This window comes from Oncorhynchus masou, chromosome 4 (genome assembly GCF_036934945.1).
Source record: "Oncorhynchus masou masou isolate Uvic2021 chromosome 4, UVic_Omas_1.1, whole genome shotgun sequence".
NCBI classification, from domain to species: domain Eukaryota; kingdom Metazoa; phylum Chordata; class Actinopteri; order Salmoniformes; family Salmonidae; genus Oncorhynchus; species Oncorhynchus masou.
This window is the reverse complement of record NC_088215.1, coordinates 5,994,049-6,010,876: the sequence shown is the minus strand read 5'-3', so window position 1 is coordinate 6,010,876 and position 16,828 is coordinate 5,994,049. Positions and strand designations below refer to the sequence as shown.

Below are 16,828 nucleotides of genomic sequence, written 5' to 3'. Positions count from 1 at the left end.
CATGGAACTGCTTTTTCCTTGTTTGATAAAAAATGTGGAACTGGATTTCAGTCTGTTCACTCGTTTTACCGCCTCTTGTTGTTGTAAAGGCAAATGCATATAGTGCGGATTTCATTTTAAAGCTCAAATGATACATTTATATTGGTAAATGTATTTATTGAATTTGAACACATGATGTATTGAATATGGACTGAATTGTGGTTTTATACTGCCTGGCTTGCCTTATGTATTTAATATGGACTGAACTGTGGTTTTGTACTGCCTGGCTTGTCGTATGCAAAAAGGGGTGGGACAAGAAAAAGGTCACGAAAGTGGTGCATGTTGGGAGAACACATGGATAGTGGTACAATTTAATCGGAAAAGTTGTTTTGGTAAGTCTCTATTCACCAAAATATTTTTGCACGCTTTATCTCTGCCAAATATTTCTCCGTTTACACTTTGAATTGTGTACTTTATGCTAACTTCAGCTCTTGGAATAGCCCTCCTCAAGTGTTGTTTACATGTCTGACTCATGTATCTAACGTGTTAGCTTGCTTACTAACCCATGCAATAAAACACTCACTTGTTAGAATAGTATGCGCCCAGGGCAATATTGCACTGTGGTGCAGTGTACCAATTAGGACTAATAGAGAGTAGGAATTTGCTTATGTCCCGAGTGGCGCAGCGGTCTAAGGCACTGCATCTCAGTGCAAGTTGCGTCACTACAGTCCCTGTAGTGCACATAAAGAATGATAGAGGCCTCTAGTTGCCAAAAGGTCATTTTTTAGCATGGGAAGCACCGTTGAGGGCTTCCACCATTTTAATGTTGTCAACTGGGTGGGACTTCCAACTTCATTGGCTGATCCCTCCTGATGATCCTGTTGGAGGCATGTTCAACTGCGTCATCAGAAGGGATCAGCCAATTGTGAAGAAGAAATTTGACCTTTTTAAAGTTGAGATGACCTCAATGGGGTGGCAGGTAGCCTAGTGGTTAGAGCATTGTGTCAGTAACTGTAAAGGTTGCTGGATCAAATCCCTGAGCTGACAAGGTAAAAATCGTTCATGCTCCTGAACAAGGCAGTTAACCCACTGTTCCCAGGTAGGCCGTCATTGTAAATAAAAATTTGTCCTTAACTGACTAGCTTAGTTAAATAAGACATGTTACAATGGCTCTGTCACAGATGCTATAATGTAGGGTGTTCACTTGCTGCTGTACAATGTAGAGAAAAATGTGGCAATTCAAGAGGTTGTACGAAATTAATGTCAAAATGTGCTTTTCTTTGCCCTATGTCATTATAAATTACATAGAATTAATCATTATTACAATTGCTCGGCCTCCGACTGCAAGGCACTAGAGGCTAACGCGTATGGCCCAGTACATCACTGGGGCCAAGCTTCCTGCCATCCAGGACCTCTGTACCAGGCGGTGTCAGAGGAAGGCCTTAAAAATTGCCAGACCCCAGCCGTCCAGTTCTCTCTGCCACCGTACTGGAAACGGTACTGGAGCGCCAAGTCTCGGTCTAAAAGGCCCCTGAACAGATTCTGCCCCCCAAGCCGTGAGACTCCTGAACAGACAATAAAATGTCTACCCGGACTATTTGCATTGTCCCCCCCACCCACATTTATTATGTATGCATAGTCATTTTACCTCTACCTACATGTACATATTCTCTCAATTACCTCGACAAACCTGTGCCCCTGCACATTGACTCAGTACCGGTTGTCCCTGTATATAGGCTTGCTACTGTTATTTTTATGTTATTACTTTTTTTACTTCAGTTTATTATAGTAAATACTTTTACACTTATTTTTCTTAACCGCATTGTTGGTTAAGGGCTTGTAAGCATTTCGCTGTACGGTTGTATTTGCCACAATATTATAACCTTAATATACTTGTGTTGATCAAATAAGAACGTTCATTTGCTGTGACCATTGCTAGTTTAGACTGTGCCACGCTTGGTTGTATCTCTTCCATATTTGGTGTTGTGAGGTGGTACTATTTGCAGGTATTTCCACTGGTTGGACAAATTAAAGTCAACTTGATACATTTTCTCCTCCAGATCCTTGGCTTTCATTGTCTATAACCAGGATCAATCTATGTTGAGGGGGGCTGTTTCTATGGCGATTTTAAAGGGAAAGACTCAGAAATACACAATGAAAACAGGAACAGATTGTTGTTGTGGAGGGTGGATTTTGAAATTCAGTCTTCTAGCTTTGTAAATAAATATATATTTAGTCCCTATTTAGTTTTGTATTCAGTGGATTTTGTTTAAAAAAAAAACATGTTTACACTCACGAACCTGCAGCCACTTGTGAGTTGACGTTCCAAATTAGTGCCGTTCTGCCACGGCGCAGCGCCACAGAATTCTATTGAGCAGTGACAACTTTTTGATCATGCCTGTGATAACATTCCATTCACTCTAAACATGCTAAATTCTTTGAGAAAATCATCTGTAACTTTGGAACCATATATGGTAGAAACATGACTTGTTTTTCTGGCATAATTTTCTATTGAATGGACACTTTTATAATAAACATTGATTGAATCAATCATTTTATGGGTGAACACCCTATATAGAGGCACAGATAGAAAGATGAGTCCTCTATCTATCTCTATGGGGGTGTTAAACTCATTCTATGGGCTTATCATTGTTAAAGTTTTAAATATGTGTTTATTATTTCATTCTCTTCTCATTTTGACCTGCACTGTTGGAGCTCGGAGCTTAAGAATTTCACTATACCCTGCAATTACATCTGCGACCCTGTGCATGTGACTAATAAACTCATCTAATCTAGGGTCTGATGGTTTTTGCTCATGTTCTTTACTAATCAATTACCTTAATGCATCGATCAAGTACAGGGAGGTGCAAAAACCAGCAGACGCTCAGCCCTCTGCGGCTTGAGTTTAACAGTGACCTAGGAGCAATTCCATGGTAACAGAATTACATTGAGACTTTGGTATATATTTTTCACTTCAAAATGTATACCAAACAAAAACCATTTGATTTTAAAAGTTTAACAAATCATATAACTCTGTGCACAAGGACAACTTTTAATAATTTCCACTGAACATTTGACAAGAACAACTGTGTAGATTCAAAGTTTGGTAACAGAATAAAACGGAGGAAGATTTTAATGCAATTCTGTTACCAAACTTTGCATCTGCAAAATGTTTTCAGTAAATGTTTTTATTTTTTTATTGTGTAAATTGTTCAAAGTAGTCATTGTGCATAGTTTATGCTTTGAAATCAATGTTTTTTTGTTTAGCATACACTTTAAAGTGAAAAATAGGAGACTCCGCATAATTCTGTTACCATGGAATTGTCCCTAGCTAGTTACTGTCATATTTTTTTTGGTGGATATCAATAGACTGGAGCAAATCTACCACCTCTTACTGTAGTTAGAGTAGCTTGCTAGAGATGTAACATTTATGCGCTTCAAAAGTAAATAGCGGTAGACTGCATTACTAGCTTCTGATCTGCAATATTGAATACTTCTGTTCAGTTTGGACATCAACAGATCTGCATAATCAGAATTGAGTACTGAGCACAATAATTTCTCTAATAAGCTTACATGTGAGGTAGGCTGTTCTTGGTTGTTACGACAAGTATGATCGTATTACTAAGTAAGAGAGTAGTGTGTATGTAGGAAGGATAATAACTCATGTTGTTTTCTTTCTAAATCTCTAATCTTGTGCAACACTACCTTCCATGTTATCTAATAACTTCCATTGACAAACTGTCTGTCCTCTTTACAGATACTCCTCCGACTACTTAGTCATCATGGATTCCAAAAAGGGCCAAAGCGGCGATGACCGCTTCCAAAAAGTGAAAAGGGACCCACGCTTCTGGGAAATGCCAGAGAAAGAGCACAAAATCAAGATTGACAAGCGCTTCCAGTCGATGTTCCACGACGATCGCTTCAAGCTCAAGTACACGGTCGACAATCGTGGCCGACCCGTCAACCACACCTCCTCCGAGGACCTGAAACGTTTCTACAATCTCTCTGACTCTGAGGAGGAAAAGGAGGATGGAAAGGATAAAGAGAAGAAAAAGAAGACACAAGCAAAGTTGGACACTGGGGAGAGAGAGGATAAGGTAGTGGATGAGCCCAAAAAGCCTCCGAAGAAAGGAAAAGATTCACAGTCCATAAAGAGTGGACCTAAAGGAGACCAGCCTATCAGAGGAGTCAGACTGTGTGAGGAGGGTAAAGTAGAAGAGGGGACCTTATTGTATGACCTTATGACCCATAACATGAATTACGCCTCAGGGCCCCTGCTAACGCAAATGCGTTAAAAACAAATGCTTCAAGTTTTATTGTCACGTGCACAAGTACAGTGAAATGCCTTTCTTGAAAGCTCTTTCCCAACAATGCAGTAAACAATATCAGTTGCACTATAAAGTAAAATAGAACAAAAGCACACAAGAAATAAGAAGAGTACAAGAACGTAATATATATATATATATATATATATATATATACCCTGTATATATATATATATATATATATACACACACACACACAGGGTATATATATATATATATATATATATACCCTGTGTGTGTGTGTGTGTGTGTGTGTGTGTGTGTGTGTGTGTGTGTGTGTGTGTGTGTGTGTGTGTGTGTGTGTGTGTGTGTGTGTGTGTGTGTGTGTGTGTGTGTGTGTGTATATATATATATATATATATATATATATATATATATATATATATATATACACACACACACAGGGTATATATATACATTTACATTTACATTTAAGTCATTTAGCAGACGCTCTTATCCAGAGCGACTTACAAATTGGTGAATTCACCTTCTGACATCCAGTGGAACAGCCACTTTACAATAGTGCATCTAAATCATTAAGGGGGGGTGAGAAGGATTACTTATCCTATCCTAGGTATTCCTTGAAGAGGTGGGGTTTCAGGTGTCTCCGGAAGGTGGTGATTGACTCCGCTGTCCTGGCGTCGTGAGGGAGTTTGTTCCACCATTGGGGGCCAGAGCAGCGAACAGTTTTGACTGGGCTGAGCGGGAACTGTACTTCCTCAGTGGTAGGGAGGCGAGCAGGCCAGAGGTGGATGAACGCAGTGCCCTTGCTTGGGTGTAGGGCCTGATCAGAGCCTGGAGGTACTGTGGTGCCGTTCCCCTCACAGCTCCGTAGGCAAGCACCATGGTCTTGTAGCGGATGCGAGCTTCAACTGGAAGCCAGTGGAGAGAGCGGAGGAGCGGGGTGACGTGAGAGAACTTGGGAAGGTTGAACACCAGACGGGCTGCGGCGTTCTGGATGAGTTGTAGGGGTTTAATGGCACAGGCAGGGAGCCCAGCCAACAGCGAGTTGCAGTAATCCAGACGGGAGATGACAAGTCCCTGGATTAGGACCTGCGCCGCTTCCTGTGTGAGGCAGGGTCGTACTCTGCGGATGTTGTAGAGCATGAACCTACAGGAACGGGCCACCGCCATGATGTTGGTTGAGAACGACAGGGTGTTGTCCAGGATCACGCCAAGGTTCTTAGCGCTCTGGGAGGAGGACACAATGGAGTTGTCAACCGTGATGGCGAGATCATGGAACGGGCAGTCCTTCCCGGGAGGAAGAGCAGCTCCGTCTTGCCGAGGTTCAGCTTGAGGTGGTGATTCGTCATCCACACTGATATGTCTGCCAGACATGCAGAGATGCGATTCGCCACCTGGTCATCAGAAGGGGGAAAGGAGAAGATTAGTTGTGTGTCGTCTGCATAGCAATGATAGGAGAGACCATGTGAGGTTATGACAGAGCCAAGTGACTTGGTGTATAGCGAGAATAGGAGAGGGCCTAGAACAGAGCCCTGGGGGACACCAGTGGTGAGAGCGCGTGGCGAGGAGACAGATTCTCGCCACGCCACCTGGTAGGAGCGACCTGTCAGGTAGGACGCAATCCAAGCGTGGGCCGCGCGGAGATGCCCAACTCGGAGAGGGTGGAGAGGAGGATCTGATGGTTCACAGTATCGAAGGCAGCCGATAGGTCTAGAAGGATGAGAGCAGAGGAGAGAGAGTTAGCTTTAGCAGTGCGGAGCGCCTCCGTGATACAGAGAAGAGCAGTCTCAGTTGAATGACTAGTCTTGAAACCTGACTGATTTTGATCAAGAAGGTCATTCTGAGAGAGATAGCGGGAGAGCTGGCCAAGGACGGCACGTTCAAGAGTTTTGGAGAGAAAAGAAAGAAGGGATACTGGTCTGTAGTTGTTGACATCGGAGGGATCGAGTGTAGGTTTTTTCAGAAGGGGTGCAACTCTCGCTCTCTTGAAGACGGAAGGGACGTAGCCAGCGGTCAGGGATGAGTTGATGAGCGAGGTGAGGTAAGGGAGAAGGTCTCCGGAGATGGTCTGGAGAAGAGAGGAGGGGATAGGGTCAAGCGGGCAGGTTGTTGGGCGGCCGGCCGTCACAAGAAGCGAGATTTCATCTGGAGAGAGAGGGAGAAAGAGGTCAGAGCACAGGGTAGGGCAGTGTGAGCAGAACCAGCGGTGTCGTTTGACTTAGCAAACGAGGATCGGATGTCGTCGACCTTCTTTTCAAAATGGTTGACGAAGTCATCTGCAGAGAGGGAGGAGGGGGAGGAGGATTCAGGAGGGAGGAGAAGGTGGCAAAGAGCTTCCTAGGGTTAGAGGCAGATGCTTGGAATTTAGAGTGGTAGAAAGTGGCTTTAGCAGCAGAGACAGAGGAGGAAAATGTAGAGAGGAGGGAGTGAAAGGATGCCAGGTCCGCAGGAGGCGAGTTTTCCTCCATTTCCGCTCGGCTGCCCGGAGCTCTGTTCTGTGAGCTCGCAATGAGTCATCGAGCCACGGAGCGGGAGGGGAGGACCGAGCCGGCCTGGAGATAGGGGACATAGAGAGTCAAAGGATGCAGAAAGGGAAGAGAGGAGGGTTGAGGAGGCAGAATCAGGAGATAGGTTGGAGAAGGTATGAGCAGAGGGAAGAGATGATAGGATGGAAGAGGAGAGAGTAGCGGGGGAGAGAGAGCGAAGGTTGGGACGGCGCGATACCATCCGAGTAGGGGCAGTGTGGGAAGTGTTGGATGAGAGCGAGAGGGAAAAGGATACAAGGTAGTGGTCGGAGACTTGGAGGGGAGTTGCAATGAGGTTAGTGGAAGAACAGCATCTAGTAAAGATGAGGTCGAGCGTATTGCCTGCCTTGTGAGTAGGGGGGAAGGTGAGAGGGTGAGGTCAAAAGAGGAGAGGAGTGGAAAGAAGGAGGCAGAGAGGAATGAGTCAAAGGTAGACGTGGGGAGGTTAAAGTCGCCCAGGACTGTGAGAGGTGAGCCGTCCTCAGGAAAGGAGCTTATCAAGGCATCAAGCTCATTGATGAACTCTCCGAGGGAACCTGGAGGGCGATAAATGATAAGGATGTTAAGCTTGAAAGGGCTGGTAACTGTGACAGCATGGAATTCAAAGGAGGCGATAGACAGATGGTTAAGGGGAGAGAGAGAGAATGACCACTTGGGAGAGATGAGGATCCCGGTGCCACCACCCCGCTGACCAGAAGCTCTCGGGTGTGCGAGAACACGTGGGCGGACGAAGAGAGAGCAGTAGGAGTAGCAGTGTTATCTGTGGTGATCCATGTTTCCGTCAGTGCCAAGAAGTCGAGGGACTGGAGGGAGGCATAGGCTGAGATGAACTCTGCCTTGTTGGCCGCAGATCGGCAGTTCCAGAGGCTACCGGAGACCTGGAACTCCACGTGGGTCGTGCGCTGGGACCACCAGATTAGGGTGGCCGCGGCCACGCGGTGTGGAGCGTTTATATGGTCTGTGCAGAGAGGAGAGAACAGGGATAGATAGACACATAGTTGACAGGCTACAGAAGAGGCTACGCTAATGCAAAGGAGATTGGAATGACAAGTGGACTACTCGTCACGAATGTTCAGAAAGTTAAGCTTACGTAGCAAGAATCTTATTGACTAAAATGATACAGTACTGCTGGAGTAGGCTAGCTGGTAGTGGCTGCGATGTTGACTAGCTAGCAGGTTGATTGCGTTACGTTACCTTAGAAGAACGACAATAGCTGGCTAGCTAACCTAGAAAATCGCTCTAGGCTACACAATTGTCTTAGATACAAAGACGGCTATGTAGCTAGCTAGCTACGATCAAACAAATCAAACCTTTGTACTGTAATAGTTTCTACAGTGCTGCTATTCGGGGGCTAGCTGGCTAGCTACGTTAACAGAACGACAATAGCTGGCCAGCTAACCTAGAAAATCGCTCTAGACTACACAATTGTCTTAGATACAAAGACGGCTATGTAGCTGGCTAGCTACGATCAAACAAATCAAACCGTTGTACTGTAATGAAGTGAAATGAAAATGTGATACTACCTGTGGAGCGACGCGGAATGTTGACCGGGTAGTTGAAGTTCAATTCGGTAGAGGTAGGCTAGCTGTTGGCTAGCTAGCTAGCAGCATCTCCTACGTTAAGGACGACAAATAGCTGGCTAGCTAACCTCGGTAAATTAAGATAATCACTCTAAGTCTACACACTCTAAACTACACAATTATCTTGGATACGAAGACAGCGAAGACAACTATGTAGCTAGCTGACACTACGCTAATCGAGTCGTTCAGTTGAGTGTAATAGTTTCTACAGTGCTGGTGGACAGTGGATGTTAGCTAGCTGCTTAGCTAGCTGCTGGGCAGATACGTTAGGACGACGAAATACGATAATTATGCAATTATCTTTGATACAAAGACGGCTATGTAGCTAGCTAAGAAGAAATTGCTAAGATTAGACAAATCAAACCGTTGTACTATAATGAAATGTAATGAAAAGTTATACTACCTGCGGACTGAAGTGTAGATGCGACCGCTCGCTCCAACCCGGAACCGGATATATATATATATATATATATATATACCCTGTGTGTGTGTGTGTGTGTGTGTGTATGTATATATATATATATATATATATATATATATATATATATATATACACACACACAGGGTATATATATATATATATACATACATACATACATACATACATACATACATACATACACAGGGTATATATATATATTACGTGTATATATATATATTACGTGTATATATATATATATATATACACACACACACAGGGTAAGTGCCAATACCATATTTACAATGTCCAGGGGTAGATATAGATCCCTTTCTGTGTTTACAAACATTGTGTCGAGCGATTCGCACTCCACCACCGCATAGTAGTACTTTAGCCGCTTGAACTGGTAGTCCCGCATCTTCTCTCTGTAAATCCTACAACACACACACCAATTCTCTGGTTAATTTTTGGTTGAACAATACAGGGAGGATAGGGACGATGCGCGCAAGTTGGTGGCAGAACAAGGGGGAGCTCTTATTGAACACCAGCAAAAAAAACTATATTTACATGTTGCTTATGAGTGCATTTCACACTACTTTTGGATTGTAATTGGATTTTATAAGGCTTGTATGAACATCCCGCTTAATATAATATTTGTGTTATCATCGCAAATCAACTGCATTATACTTTTAAAAAAAACTTCAACTAGTAAAATGGCTCTTTGGCTAGCTGTTGCTACAGATGAGCCTTAGCATTCTAGCAAACAACTGCTGCATCCCAAATTGTTATTTTCCAAAGATCACAACCAAATATAATCTTAGTGAATGTTCATGCAAGAATCAAAACATCATTGTAAGAGTATGAGAACGCCAAAAAGTTATTTTTGTTAAGAATACGTAAATCTAAGCTATGTTGAGTGGGAGCAGATGGCGATGGCTGCCACGCGCGTCTGTCCGTGACATCAATGTGTCGTGTACTAGAAAAGGGTCTATGTATAGATATAAGGGGACTAGGCATCAGGATATATGAATAAAAGAGTAGCAGAAGCAGCGTATATGATTGTATGTGAGTCAGTATGAAGGTGTGTGCGTGTTATTTTTGTGTGAGCAATAAAGTATGTGTGTTGGAGTGTGAGTGTGTATAGTCCTGTTAGTGTGCGTAGTCAGTACAAAAAAATGTATTAACATTGGGCGATGAGTTGGATTGAAGACCTGCGTTAAGATATAGCTCTAGAGATGATGATGATGGTTTTTCCTTTGACCTGCTTGCTCAGTCCTAGCAAAGCTGCTGCAGCCAAGTGGAGACTTTATACAGTTAATTCGGAAAGTATTCACACCCCTTCCCTTTTTCCACATTTTGTTACGTTACAACCTTATTCTTAAAATGAATTAAATAAAAAATCCTCATCAATCTACACAAAATTCCCCATAATGACAAAGCGAAAACAGGTTTTCAGAAATGGTTGCGAAGGTATAAAAAACAAAACAGAAAAACCTTATTGTTATATACAGTATATGCTCTTACAATCTATGCATTGTTTTGAAGTTTGTTGCTGCCATCAATACATGCTGTTTTTACAGATGACGAAGAGGAAAATGACAAGGAGCCTCACATTGAGGGGGACGATGTGGACCAGACGGCCAGCATCTCAGACGGCAGTGAGGATGACAAAGATGATGACGAAGATGAAGCAGATGTGGAGAGTGACATGGAGAGCGGCTCCGAGGACGAGTCCGGTTCAGAGTTAGACGAGGACAGTGACGGCAGCGGGCCAGATCTGGCCAGGGGGAAAGGCAATGTGGAGACCAGCTCGGACGAGGACGACGATGATGACGTGGAGGCCATCTTGAAAGGCGAGGAGGAGATCCAGCACGACTGGGGTGAGCTGTGCAAGGACGCGCCGCGGAGCGAGGAGGTGAGTTCTAAGGCTGTGTCTCAATTGTCCAGAGGGACTTCTTCTACTCATTTCCTTTCGTCATCTAAAATGGCATAAGAAATTGCATGTTCCAATGTTGTCGTTTTTTTTCTACAACAGGTAACCCAAAGGCTTGCCATGTGTAACATGGATTGGGACCGGATGAAAGCCAAGGACCTGCTGGCTCTGTTTAACTCCTTCAAGCCTAAAGGAGGGGTTGTGCTCTTCTGTGAAGGTAAGGCTCCATTAATTTGTCTGCTGGCTGTCACTCAATTATGATGGATGTGACACTGCTTCCCCAGACCAAGTCACAAATGTTGTGTATGTTTAACACTGTATGTTTGTTTAGATCTACCCCTCAGAGTTTGGGAAGGGTTCAGCAGGAACAGACCCAGGGTCCCCTGGAGCTGATGGCCCTGCCGGAGGGTCCGGACAAAGACACAGAGGAGGAGAAGTATGATCTAGCTACCCCATTAACACTTCCCTATCCTCCCTGTATTGTTCAACCAAAAATGAACCAGAGAATTGGTGTGTGTGTTGTAGGATTTACAGAGAGAAGATGCGGGACTACCAGTTCAAGCGGCTAAAGTACTACTATGCGGTGGTGGAGTGCGAATCGCTCGACACAGCCGCTAAAATCTACCAGGAGTGTGACAGTTTTGAGTAAGAGAGCAGCTGCTCTATCCTGGACCTCCAGTGAGGAAATAGACAGACACTCATTTATACTGAAGTGTACACTGGAGGAAAATGTGTTCAATTAAAGTGTAATAGAATGCACTGTATAACTTGATAACGTAAAGCATGGTAATGGAGATGTCCTCAAAAGAGAGGTGGATGTACACAACACCTTATCAATACATAGAATAAAATAATAGCATATATAGTAGAGGTCGGCCGATTATGATTTTTCAATGCCGATTATTGGAGGACCAAAAAAAGCTGATACCGATTAATCGGACAATTTTTTAAAATATTTTTTATTTATTTGTAATAATGACAATTATAACAATACTGAATGAACATTTATTTTAACTAAATATAATACATCAATTAAAATAAATTTAGCCTCAAATAAATAATGAAACATGTTCAATTTGGTTTAAATAATGCAAAAACAAAGTGTTGGAGAAGAAAGTAAAAGTGCAATATGTGCCATGTAAGAAAGCTAAAGTTTAAGTTCCTTGCTCAGAACATGAGAACATATGAAAGCTGGTGGTTCCTTTTAACATGAGTCTTCAATATTCCCAGGTAAGAAGTTTTAGGTTGTAGTTATTATAGGAATTATAGGACTATTTCTCTCTATACCATTTGTATTTCATTAACTTTTGACTATTGGATGTTCTTATTGGCACTTTAGTATTGCCAGTGTAACAGTACAGCTTCCGTCCCTTTCCTCGCTCCTACCTGGGCTCGAACCAGGAACACATCGACAACAGCCACCCTCGAAGCAGCATTACCCATGCAGAGCAAGGGGAACAACTACTCCAAGTCTCAGAGCGAGTGACGTTTGAAACGCTATTAGCGCGCACCCCGCTAACTAGCTATCCATTTCACATCGGTTACACCAGCCTAATCTCGGGAGTTGATAGGCTTGAAGTCATAAACAGTGCAATGCTTGAAGCACAGCGAAGAGCTGCTGGCAAAATACACGAAAGTGCTGTTTGAATGAATGCTTATGAGCCTGCTGCTGCCTACCACCGCTCAGTCAGACTGCTCTATCAAATCATAGACTTAGTTATAACATAATAACACACAGAAATACGAGCCTTAGGTCATTAATATGGTCGAATCCGGAAACTATCATCTCGAAAACAAGACGTTTATTCTTTCAGTGAAATACGGAACCGTTCCGTATTTTATCTAACAGCTGGCATCCATAAGTCTAAATATTCCTGTTACATTGCACAACCTTCAATGTTATGTCATAAGAACGTACATTTCTGGCAAATTAGGCAGCCCAAACTGTTGCATATACACTGACTCTTCGTGCAATGAACGCAATAGAAGTGACACAATTTCACCTGGTTAATATTGCCTGCTAACCTGGATTTCTTTTAGCTAAATATGCAGGTTTAAAAATACATACTTCTGTGTATTGATTTTAAGAAAGGCATTGATGTTTATGGTTAGGTACACATTGCAGCAACGATCCGCATCGATTATATGCAACGCAGGACACTATATAAACTAGTAATATCATCAACCATGTGTAGTTAACTAGTGATTATGATTGCTTTGTTTTTTATAAGAAGTTTAATGCTAGCTAGCAACTTACCTTTGCTTACTGCATTTGCGTAACAGGCAGGCTCCTCGTGGAATGCAATGTAATCAGGTGGTTAGAGCGTTGGATTAGTTAACTGTAAGGTTGCAATATTGAATCCCCTGAGCTGACAAGGTAAAAATCTGTCGTTCTGCCCCTGAACGAGGCAGTTAACCCACCGTTTGTTCCTACGCCATCATTGAAAATAAGAATGTGTTCTTAACTGACTTGCCTAGTTAAATAAATATTAAATAAAGGTGTAAAAAAAATGTTCGGCCAAATTGGTGTCCAAAAATACCGATTTCCGATTGTTATGAAAACTTGAAATCGGCCCTAATTAATCGGCCATTCCGATTAATCGGTCGACCTCTAATACATAGTGATGAATCTCATCTTGCTTAATATATTGCCAGTATATCATTGTACATCAAGGTATTGCACATGCTAACTACTTAGCATGATACCATTATCTGTGCTGCTGGTTCATTCTAAACATTAGGATGATGCTATACTCCCATGCTAACTGTTGTGGTGGTCCCTCCTCCCTTCCGTGGGAACAGGTTTATACCTGATGATGTGACGTTTGACGAGGAGCCAAAGGACTTGGCCACAGACGTGGACCTGTCTGCCTACACCCCCAAGCTCTTCACCTCCACAGCAGCAGCCACGTCAAAGGTTAGGCACACTTCGTCTTATAAACTCTTATGGTCATAGCATTAACTCCTCCATGGTCGCTCCCAGGCTTATCACGTGTCAGGTGGATGGATTATCTTGGCAAAGTAGAAATGCTCACTAACAAGTATGTAAACAAATTTGTGCCAAAAATGTTAGTGAAATAAGCTTTTTGTGCGTATGGAACATTTCTGGGATCTTTTTTTTCAGCTCATGAAACATGGGACCAACACTTTACATGTTGCGTTTTATATTTTTGTTCAGAATAAATAAGTATGAATTGTTCAGATTGAAATTAGTAGATAATTATTTTTTTTGCAGAATTTTGGGATCTCGTATATTTCCCTCAAGACTTATCAGCTTCTTTACTTGAGAAAGGACTCTATAGTTATTTCAGGATGTTTACATTTCTGACTTATTGTGTGTTTTCCACCCCAGGTGGAGTTGACCTGGGATGAGACGGACCACGAGCGTGTCACTGCCATGAACAGGAAGTTCAACAAGGACGAGCTGCTGCAGATGGATTTTAACGCCTACCTGGCCTCCTCCAGCGACGATGATGATGAGGATGGAGATGGAGAAGGAAGAGGAGCTTCCAGAGGGTAAGAAGAAAAAGTGAAGTGATTGAAGTGATTTTGATTTGCTTTTATAGAATACCTTTCTAACTGTATACCTGAAGAACAAAACCTTATTTAAAGGTTATTTTTCTTTGTGCTGGGAGATTATTGCCCCTGAGGAAAATCACTATTACTGTAATTTAAAGGAGAGATGTTATTTAACTTGTTTTTATGTATATTGCATATGTTTGTTGCATTGACCTTTATCTCCCCTTTGGTCACCTCGTTAAACAGCCAGAAGAGGCCAGCAAGGAGGTGGAGAAGAAGGCCAGGAAAGGGAAGCAGAGCAGTGGCAAGCAGATAGAGAAATACAGAGAGATGCTGAAGAGCATCCAGGAGAAAGACAAGAAGAAGGAGGAGGACAAGGGCATGGAGATGGAGATCACATGGGTGCCAGGTAGGGCCAAAATATATATTTTTCCCTGTGTCAGATCGACTATTTCATTGTCAGTAGTGCAACTTTCCATTATGGCAGTGCGACTTTTTCCTTCTGTCGGCTATTGTGACTGACTCTTGTCAGTACAAATTGTATTTAGTTGGCACAACCAACCACTAAGCAGCCTCATAATGCCACCATCTTCCTCACCTCAGGACTGAAGGAGACAACTGAACAGTTGGTGAAGAAGAAGCTAGAAGGAAAGGACAAGCTGACACCTTGGGAAGAGTTCATTGAGAAGAAAAAGCAGAAGATGACCAAAGGAAAGCAAGTGAGATCACTAGATGAAAGATTGTTAAGTCTCACACACACTGTACTGGAGAGTGACAGACTTTTCTTTCCTTCAGGAATCAGATGATTCGGACCTCAGTGACGATGCGCTTCCTCCAGACGTTGACTTTGATGACCCCTTCTTTGCTGAAGAGCTTGGTTCTACAGGTGAGTTGTGTCATGAATCATACTCAATCAGTTGACACATTTACTCAAGTGCACCAGTAAAACGTATCACAATATGCTTTTCTGAATGATTTGACCATGACTTGTTTTTTTCCTAATCTCCCAGATCTGAAAAAGAAAGCAAAGAGCAAGAAAAACAAAAAGGTAGAGGAGAGGACACCTGAAGAGAAGGAGGAGTTGGAGAAACAAAAGGTAGGTGTCAATGACGTGTTGTTGAAAGGATTCTTTTACACTAATGCAATGGACTTAATACTGTTACTGGTATTCAGAACTCTGCACATTACATTTTGTGAGAAGATGTCTTGACACGGTTTGTGAGTAAGTTAATCAAAATTAACCCACAGGCTGAGATGGCCCTGCTCATGGACGACGAGGACGACGACAAGCACAAACACTTCAACTACGACAAGATCGTAGACGAGCAGAACCTGAGCAAAAAAGAAGAGGAAGAAGCTTCTGAAGAAGCTGACAACACGAGTCTGGAGGAGGACGACTTCCAGGTCAGAGCAACCTTTTGATTTATTTTCATGGCAAAGAAATAGCTTGTATTTTGACTTGTTTCCTACCATTGTTTCCCATTGACATCAATGAATGATTTCGTAAAAGTCTCAAATCAGAAGCTTCATGAATACACATTGATATTGATATGGGATTTAGGTTAAATTACCTGGAATAAGGTGGAATTGGTACACATACAACTTTGCGTATCATTTTTCTGTGGCACAATTTGTTTTTACGGTCAAGGCTTTTTTGTAGACTTCAATGAAATCTCACCCCCCCCAATCCCTTCTCTCTGACTGACAGGTGGACGTGAAGGACCCTCGTTTCCAGGCCATGTTTACCTCCCACCTCTACAACTTAGACCCGTCCGACCCGGGCTACAAGAAGACCAAAGCCACCCAGAGCATCCAGGTCGAGAAGCAGCGCCAGCGCGACCAGGACAAGGCGCTCAGGAGCTCACAGGCCCCGCCCATACAGGTCGTAGGAGCAAAGAAACAGGAAACAATTGCCAGTGGCTGAAGCCACCAAGAAAATGGACCCCGGACTGTCCATGCTTATCAAGTCTATTAAGAACAAAACAGAGCAGTTTCAAGTACGAAAGAAACAGAAGACAATGTAGGCCTTTCTAACTGGACTATTGGGGACTACGTTTCCGGGTGAAAAGTTATAGACTGCAGCCTTACGCTATCTCTTTGTGTTGAAGCGACTGTTGGTGTGTGTGTGAGAGAGGCCTGAGACAAGCCTTGCCCACTTATATTTTGAACTATCACTCTACAAGAGGCCTAATCAGGAACACGAAGTGTAAGATAGTTTGATTGTGTAATATGTTAATTAACATTGAGACACTTGTGTAAAACATGTTCTGGGGGACTGCCAACAGTAAATGGTGGTTTCATGGATCTCTGAATAGTATTTTTACTCTAAATTATACAAACCCTGCTCTATAGCCCCAGTCTGAGCCCTTAAAAATACTTATATATTAAAAGACACTTCACACCATTTTACAGAACTGATTCATTTTATTTGATATTCAACAACAGTACACATTCATAGGTCCATTGACACTGTCAAACTCACAGCACGGCGACACTTTATACTGATTTTCAGAGAAAACAAGGTCAAAAATAACGTGTATACAAGGAAGCAAGATACAAAAAGGCAGTCCCATTTGAAAAGGGGA

General features: G+C 42.7%; 1 pseudogene; it reads left to right on the top strand.

Moving 5' to 3' along the window:
* The first annotated feature begins 291 nt into the window (after positions 1–291).
* LOC135522135 (ESF1 homolog) lies at positions 292–16,647 on the top strand (annotated as a pseudogene).
* The last annotated feature ends 181 nt before the right edge of the window (positions 16,648–16,828 follow it).